The sequence below is a fragment of the Bufo gargarizans genome, chromosome 2 (assembly GCF_014858855.1).
Source record: "Bufo gargarizans isolate SCDJY-AF-19 chromosome 2, ASM1485885v1, whole genome shotgun sequence".
NCBI lineage: Eukaryota > Metazoa > Chordata > Amphibia > Anura > Bufonidae > Bufo > Bufo gargarizans.
In genome coordinates this window covers 524,881,876-524,899,927 of record NC_058081.1, presented here as the reverse complement: position 1 = coordinate 524,899,927, position 18,052 = coordinate 524,881,876, and the positions used below count along the sequence as shown (strand labels likewise).

The 18,052-nt window shown below is 44.1% G+C and overlaps 1 long non-coding RNA gene across 1 annotated transcript in view; it reads left to right on the top strand.

Annotated features, from left to right (window-relative positions):
* The window catches only part of LOC122926604, a 126,064-nt gene that overhangs the window by 64,666 nt on the left and 43,346 nt on the right, over nt 1-18,052 (top strand). The window lies entirely within an intron of this gene.

Here is an 18,052-nt window from a genome sequence, read left to right as displayed (position 1 = left end):
TTGCCTAATAATTATGTACAGTAATAGTCACCTGCACACACATATATCCCCCTAAAATAGCTAAAACTAAAAACAAACTAAAAACTACTTCCAAAAATATTCAGCTTTGATATTAATGAGTTTTTTGGGTTCATTGAGAACATGGTTGTTGTTCAATAATAAAATTAATCCTCAAAAATACAACTTGCCTAATAATTCTGCACTCCCTGTATATAACACATATCAAAAACGAAATAATGGCCTAATACCATATCACGAAAAAATTCCAATAGAAAAACTACAATAACACTACCAAAAATGTATGGGAAAATACAAATACTTAAAATGAATTAATAAATAATCTTCATTCAAGAAAAATATAATTTAAGTTACATAATAATGAATAAAAGCTGAGGTAGGGGAAGGGGAGAGTCAGCTGACCTCAGCCATTCCTGTTCTTGAAGCCAAAATATTCAGCGAGCTGCTGAGGAACCAATGTAATGGATGAGAGTGGTAGTGGCCCTCATGAAGTGTTGTGTCACTGTGTACTCCCTCAGGCCGTTGCTCCCTGAGGGCCAAAAGTAATTGTGTAACAGTCTCTTTTCTTAGTGCAAAATATAACTAGTGGCACCAGATGAAGAGGTATGGTGGCTGGTTGGATGGCAATAGGTTGGAATTAACAAGCACTTGTGTATTTTAGTGTCCACTGTAGTAAAGGCTTAAAGAGGACCTTTCACCAGAATTAAACTTCTAAAGTAACTATACAGGCATGTAGAGCGGCGCCCAGGGACCCCCCTGCACTTACTGTTATACCTGGGCGCCGCTCTGTTCTCCCATAATTGCCTCCGGTATCTTTACAGGTAGGCTCCAGGTTGGTGCTTTTTTCTATAGTATACAAGAATGGCCACCACTGATGGATTGTACGGTGGTCGCTACCCTGGAAACGAGCAATGTATACTGTGATAGTATAATGAATCCAGCCAGCAAAGGAAGCAATATAGATAATCACAATACATTAGTAAGTGCCTGGTAATTACTTTCTCTACATAATAAATGTTATTTGCTGAAGTGACACAACCCCTTTAATGTTTGTCTGGCCTAGCGATGGTTTAGGTAGGTAGTGGTTTCCAAGCTGTTGTCCCTCAGCTTGCAGCAGTGCCTGGAAAGCTGTATTTTGCTGATCACTTTACTGTCGCACTGATGCTTTCTTGAAACTGTGCTTTTGAATTTTTCGGATCTCTCTAGAGTGTTGGTCTCACAGGAGAATACGATCTGGCTCCTGAGTTTCCCTCTGGAATGTTGATAAAGCAGAGGCATACAGTTCCTGGGAGTTCTGACATGTCTGACATGTCTTCCTCATCCCCCACTATCAGGACTGGAACTCTCCTCTCTCTCTAGCTAGACTGGAAGTCCTGGCAAGAAGCAGGACCAGCCCACTCCTACCAAGGAAAGGAACAGGGTGGTTAGCCCTGTTCCTGCCAACCATGACAACTTCTGTATAAACATGAAAATACATAACGTGACAGCACATTACAAACATTGGCAGATACCCCCAGGTCTGGGGTGCTGCACTATGATCACTCAATTTTTATGTAATATTTTTAATTATACTTATCGATTTTATTTTTTAATTATATGCAGGGGAGGGCTGGCAGCCTTAGTCCTGGGGGGGGGGGGGCAAATCCAGTGGCCCATTTTTATTTTGCAGACTTTTATTTTATTTTATACAGGAACACATTGCATTTACTGCCCCCCCAATGTGGCACGTGTAGCGTGCTGCGCCAATTCTTTTGCCTGCCCATTTTTCAAAGCCCCCTTCATATTTAAAAATGCGGCACGCAAAAGCCCTGTAGGAATGGAAAAACGCGGTGCAATTTATTTAGCCCCATCCATTATTAAAAGCCCCTCCTTCATATAATAGGCCACTCCCAACAAACACTGTACAGCTGAAATTCTATAGTTGCGGCCTGTCTCTACACATCATACGGAGAGGGGAGGGCGTGTACTGGCTGCACTGCCTGCTTCACATTATACAATAGACAACAGGCTACAGCCAGGAAGCTCCTCCGCTCTCCTCCCTCCCCAGATCCTGCTCAAGGCCTGTAGTTCCCCCCACCATCTGCCACCCGCCCGTGGCCTGCTGCCCCCTTCGGCCGTCCTCACCCAGCTCTGAATCCTCTTCTGCAAATGGCAGGGGGAGGAGCCAGAGCATTTCCTCTGCTACATAGCGCCACATACCTCTTACATCCAGTGATGTCACCTTTGTTGTAGACACCTTTCTTTATCTTCTCCATTCAGACCAGACCGCTATGATGATATTTTAGCCATCTCCCGTCTCTGCAGAGATTGACAAACAGACATTAGTTTCCCACATTTCCATCATCTTCACATCTTCTGAACACCCTTTCCTGCCACCCCCAATACTATACTGCTGAAACAGTCCCCCTAGAAGTATTTCCAGGGGGACTGTTTCAGCAGTATAGTTCCCCCTTCAACAATTATTGGCACACAGTGCTCTAAAAAATAACTGCACCCAGACAATAATAGTATGAAGTTAATGTCCCCCAAAAATAATTGTGCTAAGCTGATACTATGCCAGGGTGCCCTCCAAAGTAACAGTGCTCCCCAAAATCCCACCAATAGAAATAATTATCTGCCAGAGCACAGTTAGTAGTAATAATGCCCCTATAGGGCCCATACTAGTAATCATGTTCCTCACTGCCCCCCAATAGTAGTAAAGCTCTGCATAATACCCCCTAGTAGTAATAATTCTCCCTATAATATGACAGTACATGAAATACCCCTGCTTAGTGCCCACAGTTGAGCTAATGTCCCCATAATGTATGCCAGTATAAAATACCCCTATATAGTGCCCCAGTAAATGCCCTCATAGTGCTTATCTCCCCCTTCCCCATAGTGTCCCCCATAATATGCCAGTAAAAAAATGCCCCCTCTTAGTGCCCCCAGCAAATGCTCCTATAGTGCTCCTCTCCCCCATAATGTGCCAGTAAAAAATGCCCCTTCTTAGTGCCACCAGATGCTCCAATAGTGCTCCACTCCACCATAGTGCCCGCAAATAATGCCCCATAGTGCCGCTCTCCCCTATAGTGCCTCCCATAATGTACCAGTAAAAAATGCCCCCTTAGTGCCACCAGATACCAGAGTGCCCCCCATAATGTGCCAATAAAAAAGGCCCCTTTAGAGCCCCCACTTACCCATAGTGCCTCCAAATAATGCCCCTATAGTGCCAACAGATGCCCCATAGTGCCGCTCTCCCCTATAGTGCCCCCCATAGTGTGCTAATAAAAAAAGCCCCTTTAGAGCCCCCATAGTGCTTCTCTCCCCCATGGCCCCACCATAATGTGCCACTAAGAAATGCCCCCATAGTGTTTCCCCAAAATGGGCAAGAAATAAATGCCCCCAGAGTGCCACCCCAAAAAAAATGGGGCTGTAAGAAATGCCAGATGCCCCCATAGTGCCAGCTGCCCCCGCAAAGAAGAAATAGACAAAACATTAATACCTCCATAAGCAGTGATGCGATGCAGGCCTCTTCTGGCCTGTGTCCCTGCTGTGTGCTGTCCAGCTCAGGCGACGCAATGATAATGACGTCATTGCGCCGCCTGAGCTGGCCTCTGATAGGCCACAGGCATTAGTGCCTGCAGCCTATCAGAAGAACAGGGAAGAGAGACGCCTCTCCCTCCCCTGCCCCACACCATAGGCATCTGTATCGCTTTCCTGAGGATGGCGATACAGATGAATATGAATATGAAGCCTGTGGTGATCTGTGGTACGGCCTTGAGGAATAAAAAAAATATATATAATTTGTTAAAGATGGCCAAGCAGCCTTTTTTTTGTGCTGCCTGGGGGGCAATTGCCTCCCTGCCCCCCGTCCCAGCCATCCCCTGATTATATGTATGCATATTCTTTTGGTAGTGGTATTGTGGAGACTGTATTACAGCCTATCAAATAGGCAGCACTGTGTTGAGCATACTTTTTAGGTCTTATGTCACAGATGCACTGTGGGTGGAAAACTCCACACCAAGCATGGGAGGAAAGGGGATAGGAACTAGGCCTGGAAACTAGGGTAAAGGAGAAGGTCACCTCCTAGAACAACCCTAATTCAAGTCGAGTATGAACTGACCTCGATGGTAGGAAAGTTCATACACAGGAACCTAGAGCCCTAACACACCCTGTAGGGCCCTAGTATAGTGACAGGACTTGAGACAACCTATCCCTCCACCAGAAGGATGAACAGGAGTCTCCCTCAGGCCTAGATACAAAAGACAGGGAAATACAACAAACAAAATACAAATTGGGAAAATGAATCTTAACTTCACGTGGAGCAAAGGCAGCGCCAGGAGCTCAAACGAGATCCAGCAACCAGCAAGCCTAAAGTCCAGAAACTGAAGCTATGAACTGCACCCCCAAAAGGGTGCTTTCACACTAGCGTTTTTTTCTTTTCCGGTATTGAGTTCCATCCTAGGGGCTCAATACCGGAAAAAAAATCAGTTTTATCCTAATGCACTCTGAATAGAGAGCAATCCGTTCAGTATGCATCAGGATGTCTTCAGTTCAGTCACTGTACGTTTTTTGAACGGAGAAAATACCGCTGTATGCTGCAGTATTTTCTCCGTCCAAAATTCCGGAACAGTTGCCGGAATGCCGGCATTATTTTACATTGAAATGCATTAATGCCTAAGTGTTCTAGAAAAATGTTTTTCCGGATGACAATCTGAGAGACGGATCCGGTATTGCAATACATTTGTGAGACGGATCCGCATCCAGATCCGTCTACAAATGGTACCCGTTTGCATACATATATATATATATATATATATATGGAACTGCCTTATGGAATCCAGCATCGCTAGTGTGAAAGTACCCTAAGCAGTAAGGGTGCATTCACATCACCATTTAGCTTTCCATTCTTCTGATCCATCAGAAGAAGAGAGAGAGAAAAAAAAAATACACAGTGTGCTGTCCGCATCCGCATTTCCGAAGGGTGCCCCCGATATTCCGGTCCGCGGCTCCGGAAATATATAGAACATGTCCTATTCTTGTACGCAATCGCGGACAAGAATAGACAGTTCTATAAGGGTGCCGGCCAGGTGTATTGAGGATCCGCAATTTGCGCATCCGCAATACACTACGGACGTGTGAATGGACCCTTAAGAAGGGGAAAAAAAGTCCTGCATGCAGTACTTTTGTTTCCATCTAAAAAAACGGATCTCAGGGTACTTTCACACTAGCGTTGCTGGATTCCATCAGGCAGTTCCATTGCCGGAACTGCCTGCTTGATCCGGCAATCTGTATGCAAACGGATACCATTTGTAGACGGATCCGGATGCGGATCCGTCTCACAAATGTATTGCAATACCGGATCCGTCTTTCTGGTTGTCATCTGGAAAAACGGATCCGGTATTTATCTTTTTCACATTTTTAAAGGTCTGCGCAGAATCCATAAGACGGAAGGACGGATACGTTCTTCTGCCTATAGACTTGTATTATGACGGAATGCAAAACGGAAGCCTTTAAAAGGCATTCCGTTTGCTTTCCGTCCTAATAGAAGTCTATGGGAATCAAAATGGATCCGTCGGGGTCCCGTTATGCAAGATGGAAAACAAAGTCCTGTTGACAGGACTTTGTTTTCTGTCTTGCGTAACGGGACCCAGACGGATCCGTTATGATTTCCCATAGGCTTCTATTAGGACGGAAAGCTAAAGGAATGCCTGTTAAAGGCTTCCGTTTTGCATTCTGTCTGGGTATTCCTTTTTTTCCATTATAACCATGTTATACCGGAAAGCCATAACGGAATCCCTAACGCTAGTGTGAATCCACCCTTATCTCCATCCTGAACGGAACTGCCTGCCGGAATCCTCTTCCGCAAGTGTGAAAGTACCCTTAATAGGGGAAGTTAAATGACCAAACCAACAACACCTGCAAGAGGTGTGGTCATTACCAAAGCAACACAGACACAAATGATCCACAAGGAACCTTTCAGATTATCCCACGTGTTGCCAGTCTCTCTGATCTCCTGGCACCTGTCACGGGAGTGTCTGTGACACCTGATTAGCAAATCAGCCTGGTTATGCAGTTATAGATCCCCTGCTCCTGCAGTACAAAGACCCTTACCAGCTACCCAATAGTTACATTGTAATCCTATAATCTAGTAGATGATCTATCGGTTATTTCTACATTACATTTTTCATTATTACATTCCTGTCATCATAATAAACTCTGGTGCCGAACTGAGATCTTTATAATAAATTATACATTGCACGCAGACGTCCTATGTACTTCATTTATAGAAATATTCAGTGTTTATGTCAGACATTACATATGTTCCTGGAACCCCTGCCATCCATCACAGGTTAATATAAGTGCTTTAGACAGAACGGTAGCGCGTTTCAAGTCCTATTACGTCCATTATTCTTATTTTACTGTTTTACGTGTCATGTGATTTATTTTAAAAAAAAATTCCATTAAAATTGCATTTTATAAATTCAAAGCTGCATAATGCGATAAATGTAGAGGAATGTGGAGGAAGTTCCATGGAATTAGTCTTAAGTGCTGTAAACTCCATATAATATACATCAGTGTTACAAATGACATATATTTTACTGCATGACTCAAAGGATTTGATATTCTGGAACCTTGAAAAGCCTAGGTGTTAGACCTGTGATGGTGGCCATATTGGCTATCCAGTGCTCACAGTGGTTGTCATCCAGGTTTACACAGAAATCCTCGCTCTGTATCCTACTTAGCTGCCTGTGTCAGTCTTCACCGAAGTTCTAGCCTTCTTCTCATGAACCAGGAAGTTCTTACGATCAGTCGTGCATATAGGTCCTGCTAACATAGGGGAGTGCAATTGTGCAAGACATAATGGGAGGACAGAGTTTACCATTTCTTCAAGGTGAATGATATTTTGTACAGCATTTTGCTGCTCCTGGGCTGTCTGCTCTTTCAGTAGAGGATCATGTTATTAACCTGAAGCTTGTCATATCTCTCGTTCTGCTGCACTTCTTACCTATTTTCTTAGAAGTGTCGGTGTCTTTGCTTTCCTTGTATCTTGCACATTTGCTTCGTGAACCACAGTCTCCTTACAGGGAGAAGAAAACAAAACCAAAGCCAAATTCTAAATTTTATATACAGTAGAAGGTAAAACTTTATAAAAACACAAAAAGTGGGGAAATAAACCCCCACTACCACAGCAGGACTGATAGCTAAAATTTAAGAGATGGACACATGGGTGCATTCCACATTACAGTACAGTTATCAGAGATGTTTCTTGTAATCGCACGCCTGTGTCTCCATCACTTGACCTTGATAACTTTGTATCTGCTGGGAGCAAGGATCCTATTTAATAACAGCAAGCAGAGAATTTTAAGACTGTGAAGAACTGAGAGTATATTACAAAATTTGTCTAACTTTTCATTAAACAAAGAGCAACTTAAAATTTTTGAAACAGAGAAAGTCCTCCCCCCTTCCCCCGGGTGACCAAGTATCCTTGCCACCATCAGAGTAAAGGGGCACCAGGTACCCGTTTTTTGAAGCAAACTTTCTTTAGGCTTCAGTATAGGAGAGCCTTTGCTCACATGTGGAAAGGGGCTTAGCTGAGAGCACACACATACTTTGGAAATCTCATCCACATTTTGTGAAAAACATCTGCTGCATAAATTGACCATTGGCAGATAAAGTTGACATTAGGACATTGATGCTTTCAAAACTTGCCCCCGTTCCCTACTGCTGCCCTGCTGTGCTGTGACTATAGTCAACACCACTTTTCTGTGCTACATTCAACAACTGGCTGCCATTCCTCAGTGTCTATTCATCAGTGATAGTATAAGACTGTGTAGGTAACACATTCTGCTGACAAGAGAAATAGTGACACCCAGTTGTATATTAGGCTTGGGCTACACTGATACCTTTTGTATACTTTTTGTGGATAAAAGTATTTAGTAAAACAGCCATGTTTTAATTGACAGCTCCTCTAAAAATCCAGTGACTCACAGGTGAAGTTTTTCTTTTTTATTTTCTTTTCCATCTGGCCCAGACTGCCATGACGGCTACTCCTTCTTGCTGCAAAATTTGCTGCTGAAATGTCTTTGCAACAAAAATACATTCTGAGACATCAGACCAGACACCCTAAATAAATATAGACCCCAGAATGAATACAATTTCTCCTAACAGATTTCATCCTTTTTAGGGCTGTATAAAATAAAATAGAAAATGTCAGTCCTGTGTCCCAGAACACGGACAGTTACTTGCGCTGCTGGTTCCGGTGTAGTGTGGTGGGTAATTCACACTCGAGAGTCAAGTTGTAAAAGGTTTGAAACCGCTCTGCTTATGATTCAGTCAAACGCTGCACAAGTGAAAGAATCAGGGTATTCGCCTTCGTCCTCCTCTCTCAAAGGGTTCGATCCTCCTCAGACCGCCTCCTCTGTAGGATTAAATGACCGGCATATAGTGAAGTACCCTCTTAGTTGTTGATAAAAAAGGTTTTATCTACTCACAGACAATGGTAGATAACAGGCATGTCACAGTAATAAAATCAATTCAAACTCCTGCCCGACCCGGGTTTCGCTCTCTGGCTTCCTCAGGGGCGACAACTGCGCATGTCCACAGCTGGGCCCTTTAAATAGCCCAATCTCCCATTCTCAAGCTATGGGAGTCATATCCCAATCAAAACATATTAAAATACATAGTGAAATACAATACCTTTAGCATATCCTTAATAGGAAAATTCATCTCACCATAAAACAGTATCGACCGTACACCAACTATATACAAAAATTGGCTAGAATTTTTTTTTCCTTAGAAGTTTTTCAATTATACGGTGTATTTTTCACTATTATGTTACCGCAGCCTTGTCATATATACAACCTCATCAATACATTTTTCCTTTTTTCTAGACCGCATTTGTATATTGCATATACCTTCTTTTTCACAGCTTTTGTTCCGCATTTCTCAGAAAACCTCTTAATTTAAACCACTCATACTTCTCTTATACCGTTCATCACGCACTCACCTAATTTCACCTCCACCCACTATTGGTCACGTTACTCCAAAAGGGCTCAACCCCGCCCCTTCCCATTTATAAACTTCATATCACATGATCCAACTGCCCAATCAATAGTCACTCCTCATGACGTTTCCTGAAAGGTCCTCAACACAAGGTAAGACTTTTACTGATTGATTCCCCATAAACAAGACTTCTTATTTTATACTTTACATTAGACACGGCTTCAGATCAAACTCAAACTCCATAGCCCCTAGTTAAGTCTTTCTTTTCCCTTTTGTATTTTGTTTGGGTTCTGTGTGTTGCATTTCCCTATTGTTTGTATTAGGCCTGTAGGAACTCCTGTTTGTTCTTCCTTTTGGAGGGACAGGGTCCTATAGGACTAGATAGGACTCTAGGTATTCCTGCGTATGGACACACCTACCTCTGGGGTCTGTTCATACTGGTAGACAGTCAGGATTTTGGTTAGGGTTTTACTAGGAGGTGTCTAGCTTCCTTCCCTAGTTCTCAGGCTTGATTCCCTGTCCCCGCCTTCCCTCTTATGCTCGGTGTGGTTTTTCCCTCCCACACCGAAGCGTGACACTATAAACCGCCATAACCGTCATTTTTTGTTTGTGTGCAACCATGGATCCTATTGCTGCACTGGCAGGTCAGCTGCAAGGGCTGTTTTTGAAGGTAGCTGACCTCCGCACGACCGTCTCGCAGATGCAGAGGCCACAGACTGCTAATCCTAGTGGTGGTGGTTACCAGGCCTGTCTTGAACCTAAAGTTGCCCTCCCAGACAGATTCTCTGGGGGACGTGATAATTTCATTTTGATTAGGGAGGCGTGCAAAATGTATTTTAGGCTACGTCCACACTCATCTGGGGATGAGAAACAGCGAGTCAGTTTGGTTATTTCATTGCTTAAGGGGATGGCGCATTCATGGACTTTTTCTCTGCCGACCGGATCGCAGTCTCTCTGGTCAGTAGATGAATTTTTCGAAGCTTTGGGTCTTATCTATGATCATCTGGATCGGACCTCTCTAGCCAAAAGCAAGCTACGCAGCCTTTGTCAGGGTGATCGTTCCACTGAGATAAAGGCTACTTTCACACTAGCATTCGGCTGTCCGCTTGTGAGCTCCGTTTGAAGGGGCTCACAAGTGGACCCGAACGCTTCCGTCCAGCCCCAATGCATTCTGAGTGGACGCGGATCCGCTCAGAATGCATCAGTCTGGCGGCGTTCAGCCTCCGCTCCGCTCAGCAGACGGACACCTGAACGCTGCTTGCAGCGTTCGGGTGTCCGCCTGGCCGTGCGGAGGCGTGCGGATCCGTCCAGACTTACAATGTAAGTCAATGGGGACGGATCCGTTTGAAGATGACACACTATGGCTCAATCTTCGAACGGATCCGTCCCCCATTGACTTTCAATGTAAAAGTCTGGACGGATCCGTTCAGGCTAATTTCACACTTAGACATTTTTTGACAATATAATGCAGACAGATCCGTTCTGAACGGAGCCACCGTCTGCATTAATATGAGCAGATCCATTCAGAACGGATCCGATCGAACGCTAGTGTGAAAGTAGCCTTATTGCTCTGAGTTTAGAAGGTGGGCTACGGATACGGAGTGGAACAATCCTGCCCTCCATAGCTAGTTTTGTCAAGGGTTATCAGAGTGGCTGAAGGACGCCTTCGCCTTTCATGAAACCCCAGTGTCTCTGAAGGCTGCTATGTCTCTGGCTATACGCATGGAAAGACAGCTGAGAGAGAGATCTAGGGACCCCCACTCTCAGGACGTACTATCACATGATGTATCGTCCTCCTCTGACACTTTGGGTGAAGCTACTCCTGGTTTTATGTCTGGGGACGAACCCATGCAATTAAGGGGAGGTACTTCTGGATCCGCTTTTAAGCATACTGCTAATAGGAAGGGACTATGTTTTTTCTGCAGACAAAAGGGAAATTTTAATCAGAGTATGTCCATGCATTCAATGGTAGAAAGAAAAAAGAGGGACATTTAATTCCCATCTGACTCTTGGAGGGGTGAGCGGAGAGTCAGAAAATGTGCGTTTGTCTTTTACTGGTAGTACCCGATTTTTCCTGGCTGTTGAGGTGGCGCTAGAATCAAAAACTGTGGGGATTGAGGTGTTTATCGACAGCGGGGCCGGGGTGAACCTGATTGATGCTCAGTTTGTCCGTATGCACGGCTTGTCATCGAATGCATTAGAAAAAATTAACATTTCTGTTTTTCCTATTGATTCTGCACCTCTAGCTCAGAAGTGTTTATCTCAAGTGGTGCATGATATCAGATTAAGAGTGGGTGACTTTCATCAAGAATTTATCTCGTGCTTTGTATTGGAGGGTCTCCCAGCACCGGTGGTTCTGGGTTTACCGTGGTTAAGCAAGCACAATCCAACCATCGATTGGCAAGCTAGACAGATTCTGGATTGTGGTGATTATTGCATTGACAATTGTCTGAATACATATTCTTCTGTTTTAACTACTAAGATATTACCCTCTTTTATATCTGATTTTGCCGATGTGTTTTCTGAGAGTGGATGCCAGGATTTACCTCTGCATCAGGAATATGATTGTTCTTTCAATCTTATTCCCGGAGCTAAATTGCCAAAATCTAGGTTGTATAACCTTTTGGAACCTGAAAGACTGGCCACGAGAGAGCATATTACTGAGAGGTTGGCTAAAGGACACATAAAACTGGTACCTGGCTGGACAGAAAACGAGTGGGTATCTTCAAATGCGGGAGCTGCAAAGCGTGTGAGTTCCTATCTACGGCCAAAACAATTACCTGTTCAACAACAGGTCGGTTATTTCATATTCGGGACTTTATTAACTGTAGATCAAAAGGTGTGGTCTATATATGTCAGTGCTCCTGCCCCATGGATTATGTGGGCAAGACAATCAGGGAATTGAGGAAAAGGATCCTGGAACACGTCAATGACATTAAAAACAACGAGGCGACACCGGTCGCCACCCATATAAACACCATACATGGGGGTGACGTGAGGTCTCTACGGTTCTCGGTCCTTGAGGTGATCCCTCCACCTCCACGTGGGGGTGACTGGGACAGAAGGATCTTGCAAAAGGAGAGTCAATGGATCCACAGATTCCGTTCCCAGTCCCCACGTGGTCTTAATGACAGGCTGACCTTTTCGTGTTTCCTTTGATCCTACCTATGTAAGAAAGACCCTGAGACCCTCAATTCTTGTGCGCCAATGCTGTATCGACAGGGGATGCCTGTATCTATATACCCCTAATTAAAATGTCCATTTGAACCTTAATTACCGGCCTTTCCGCGTATTCCTGGGACATCCTTAATCTGTGGTTCCTTCCCCCCCCCATCCCTCCCCCCCCCCCTCCTGCTCATTCCCTTTATGTGTGTGTTTGTATATCCCCTATAGCTGTAGAGGCTCTAGTGATCAGATTGTCCCTTAAACTGGACCAGGTGCGTAAAGCGCCGAAATATGATTATAAAGAACACATGAATGACAATGGATTCATTGTGTACTCGGTCTCCCCTGATGCATCTTTACGGGGAAAAATAACCATAATGACATTATCTCATACATTATTGTATGTCCTAACCCCACTGTGTAGTCCCTCTGATAATACCGATAGACTGTATGACTATGACCGATATATATATGTAACAAGTCACTATATACATGTCATAGAAGATAGCAGATATTTTGAGATACATGTGTATATAGATATACATATTAAAAATTGAGATCCACTTTATCCGCAGTGTGAGGGCCGCTGTATCATTAATAAACTGACCCTGCTATATCAAACATCAATAATAAAATCTGTTCCCTTCACTATATGCACCTGATCTGACGAAGTGGGAGAGTGTGCATGATGCGGTTCAACTACCGAATGCATCGTGCGCTCCACATGTAGGAATAGTGACAAGAACCTGGAAATGGTCATGCGAATGGGCGGAAGTGCACGTGCGTTCCACTGTGGAACGCACGCTCAGACTCGGCACTCCACCCACTAGACACTGGATATCGGAAGCTGCGCCGTCGGGGTGCGTTCCACGCTGGAACGCACGCTCACACCGCATGCCTGCAGCAAGAGTACACCTGTAGCCGATACATCTGAGGCAATTAGGAGGGCTATAAAGTGGGCAGGGACAGCTAGACAATGGCTCTGGACCGTCACAGGGATTGCAAGGGAGGACTGGACCGTAGGACAACATAGATGTAAGTAACCTCCGAAGACTACTATGAACCGGCCTAAGATGTACAGATACATCTTTGCTCATTATTTAATGTCTTGAATGCCTAGGTTCCATCCATCCACTCGCCATATCTGTGGGGTCAGACTTGCGTGATCAAGGATTTATCTGAGGTAGCATCACGTATAAATATGAGAGTCATATGGTGGTGGTTTCTTAGATTGACTGGAGACACAATAAATATGTATACATATATATTCCCTTCTTTTTCAGCTATATATTTATACCATATAGGGACGCTCGTCCTATAATATCATAATCTGTGCCCTGTTGGCATACTATACAAGGAGTGACATCAAAATACCTGGACAGAGTGAGTCACCCATAAATACTGTGTGATTAGCACGGTGGTGGGCACACAATTACCAGGTGATGATTTAGTGCTGAAGATGACATACAACTATACATATACATTTTTTCTGTTTCCTTTCACAGAAACCTATTCTGAAGTCCTGCATTTATGTACTCAATGACTATGCATATACGGTAGATTATGTCGGATGCTCCCTTCAATTCTCTCTAACATTAACAATATCGTGCAAGACTAATAGGTCCAGTTCGAACTGCTATCTGTGCAGTAACAGACAGTATCACACTAAGGATGGTGAGAGATATTCACCAATAGAGTGGTCCCATTATCTGGGCCTCTATCCTATCAGTGTGATATGTAGGCTATATGCTGCTGACCTGACGCAGCATCTCCTAGACATCATTATTTAATTAAACGGAAAGATCCATTCACCCCCTGATGATCCCACACCGTGGGGGAAACGCGTTGGGGTTCTAGTGTATTGTATTGATTTGGTCCATATATCTGGGTGACCGCATACACCCCTATAACGGGGTGTCTTTTAATGAGTTAGTCCGGTGCGTCGTGTACCTTTTGATATCTACATATCACTAGGGTTGTATACATGGCGCACTGATCTTGTGTTTGTTCTGTCTCGCTGTCCATGGAGGTCCCCCACAGAATAGGCTCATCATAACAGTGAGGGTTATCTAGGAACTGTTAGCCTTATGCTCGAGGACAGGGAGTCCCCACCACTAGGGGCCGTCCCTGGGCAAAGGGCTTAGCATAGGGTCCATAATAGGGACATTGTCCTTGACCACAGCTAAACCCAGTTAGCCAGATAGGCGGTGGACCCACCATTGACATTGGATATATGTGTTGAGATAATAAATAATATGTAATAACTGAAGTGATCGTCATTTGGAAGGGTTGACTCTTTAGCTGGAATTTGTACTTCTTTATTGACCCATTTATTAAAAACCTATATTTAATTGCTGGACTTAGAGTAAAGGACACATAAGACCTTCCAAATCTCCATTGGCAACAGGGTTCTTTTTTGTTAAAAAAGACAAAGGTCTTTGGCCATGTCTGGATTTCCGTGAACTCAATCGGATTACTGTCCGTGATCCTTACCCTCTTCCTTTAATTCCCGATTTGTTTAAACAGATTATTGTTGCCAAGGTGTTCTCCAAATTGGACTTAAGGGAGGCATATAATCTGGTTAGGATCAAGGAAGGAGATGAATGGAAGACGGCTTTTAATACTCCTGAGGGACACTTTGAGAACCTGGTCATGCCTTTCGGGTTGACCAATGCTCCTGCGGTTTTCCAGCATTTTGTGAATGACATTTTTCATCACCTTTTGGGGAGGTTTGTAGTCTTGTATTTGGATGACATTCTAATTTGTTCTCCAGACATGGAAACACATCAGGATCACCTTAGACAGGTGTTACAGATCCTAAAGGACAATAAATTGTACGCAAAATTAGAGAAATGTGTTTTTGCTGTACATGAGGTGCAGTTTTTGGACTACCTGCTGTCATCTTTAGGTTTTTGAATGGATGCAGAGAAAGTCTGTGCTGTATTGGACTGGGTTAGATCTGAAAATCTGAAGGCTCTTATGCGCTTTTATGGTTCACCAACTATTACCGAAAATGTATTCAGAATTATTCGGCAATAGTAAAACTCTTAACTGACATGACTAAGAAAGGGACAGATCAGTGTGGTCTGATTTGGCGTTGCAAGCCTTTTCTGCGATTAAGGAATGCTTCTCTTCTGCCCCTATATTGGTGCAGTCGGATGTATCACAACCTTTCATTGTGGAAGTGGATGCGTTCGAGGTGGGGGTAGGACCAGTTTTATCGCAGGGCCCGTCACCTGGTAAATGGCATCCATGTGCCTTTTTCTCTAGAAAAATCTCTTCCGCAGAGAGAAAATATGATGTGGGTAACAGAGAGTTACTAGCCATTAAGTTGAGGAATGGCGTCATTGGTTGGAAGGAGCAATTCATCCGATCTCGGTGTTTACAGATCACAAAAACCTGACTTACCTGGAGTTGGCTAATCAACTGAACCCAAGACTAGCCAGATGGTCTTTGTTTTTTACCAGATTCAATTTCATTGTCACCTATTGTCCTGGGGTTGAGAACGTCAAGGCAGATGCCTTGTCATGTAGTTTTCCTGGAGGTGGTGATTTTGAAAATCCTAGTCCTATACTGTCGGAAGGGGTGGTGATATCTGCTTTTTACCCTGACCTAGAGGTGAAGGTGTTAGAGGCCCAGGGGATTCTTGTCTCTCTGGGAAGCTGTTTATGCCATCGGAATTGTGTCACAAGTTGTTTGAGGAACATCACTGTACGGTTCTTACGGGACACCCTGGGAGTAGATCCACTGCCGACCTCATCTCTCCTAGATTCTGGTGGCCGGGGTTGCGTAAGTGTGTTGAGGACTATGTGTCAGCCTGTAGTACCTGTGTATGTGTTAAGGTGACACATACTTCCATATCTCTACTTCCGTTGCCCATCCTGGCCCGACCATGGATTCACTTATCCATAGATTTTATCACTGATCTACCTAATTCTTCAGGAAAGACAGTTATTCTGGTGGTAGTTGATCGCTTTAGTAAAATAGTGCACTTTATAGCGTTGCCGGGCCTACCTAAGGCTAAAATGCTTGCACAAGTGTTTGTTGACAACATTGTGAAATTCCATGGCATTCCCTCTGACGTGGTCTCAGATCATGGGACATGGTTTGTTTTCAGATTCTGGAAGGCATTCTGTACTCGACTGGGGGTACAACTGTTCTTTTCTTCGGCTTTTCTTCCTCAGTCGAACGGACAGATGGAACGCACTAATCAAAGTCTGGAGACTTACTTGAGATGTTTTGTCTCTGAGAATCAGGAGGAGTGGTCATTCGTTTTTGTCTTTGGCAGAGTTTTCCATAAACAATCGTAGACAGGAGTCCACTGGTAAGTCGCAGTTTTTTTGTGAATATGGGTTTCACCCGCAGTTTGGCACATTTTATGGTTCTGATACTTCTGGTATCCCTGAAGAGGAACGTTTTTCATCATCATTGTCATCTATATGGTGGAAAATTGAAACTAACTTGATGAATATGGGCAACAAGTATAAACGTGTGGCTGACAGGAAATGTATGAATGGTCTGGACCTAAGAGTGGGTGATTCTGTGTGGCTGTCCACAAGAAACATTAAGTTGAAGGTGCCTTCTTGGAAGTTGGGTCCAAGATTTATTGGTCCATATAAGATCACTGCCATTATTAATCTTGTAGCTTTTCGTTTTGAACTTCCTCAGGTCCTGAAAATTCATAATGTGTTTCACAAATCTTTGTTGAAGAGATACGTTGAATCTTTGGAGCCGGTAGTTTGGGATTTCAGATTGCCAAGATAATTGACTCTCGAGTTCTCCGTAGAGCTCTTCAGTATTTTATTCACTGGAAGGGTTATGGACCAGAGGAGAGGATGTGGGTACCGGCATCTGATGTGAATGCCAGTCGTTTGGTGAAAGCCTTTCACAGGTCTCACCTAGATAAGGTCAGTCGTGGGTGCACGGAGGTCACCCGTGGAAGGGGGGGTACTGTAACGGACATTCCCGTGGCAGGAGATCGGTGAGACTGGCAACACGTGGTTTGATCTGACTGATTTTCCCTGTGGATAAATGGGCGTCTGTGTTGTTTCTGGTAATGGCCACACCCATTGCCTCAGGTGTTGCTAATGTGGTCATTTCACCTTCCTTATTTATTGTTGCTTGTCTCACAATGCTGTGCAGTTTATAGCTTCAGTTTCAGTTGTGCAGAGCTGGTGTGTGGATCTCGGCGGAGTTCCTGATGCTTCCATAGCTCTTTTGAAGTTACGTCTCTTTTCCCTTTTGTATTTTGTTTGGGTTCTGTGTGTTGCATTTCTGTATTGTTTGTATTAGGCCTGTAGGAGACTCCTCTTCATCCTTCCTTTTGGAGGTACAGGTAGTCTCGTCTCTGCCATTAGTACCAGGGTCCTATAGGGCTAGATAGGGCTAGGTATTCCTGCGTATGAACACACCTACCTCTGGGGTCTGTTGATACTGGTAGACAGTCAGGATTTTGGTTAGGGTTTTACTAGGAGGTGTCCATCTTCCTTCTCTAGTTCTCAGGCCTGATTCCCTGCCCCCCCCCCCCCCACCCTTCCTTCTTATGCTCGGTGTGGTGTTTCCCTCCCACACCAAAGCGTGACACTGCCCTTGTGAAAAGCCCCAGTAGTCCTCACCCTATAAAAATATAGTTGCAGTTGTACAAGAAGCTGAGATACAGTATGAGTAGCTGATTGTAGGGTCCACTACCCCTGTGGTGACCCTGTGACTACCTTGTTTCCTGTATAAAACATGCAGTACATTGAAAGCTATCTCAGCTCTACAGTGTGAGGACTAAAGCAATCAGCTCCTCTTAGCCACATCGACCCCTGTTACGGTGATATGGGGAGAAGTTGAGATAAGTACAGTCACCCCTGAATTTTTAGTTTGTATGGAGTTATGCTTT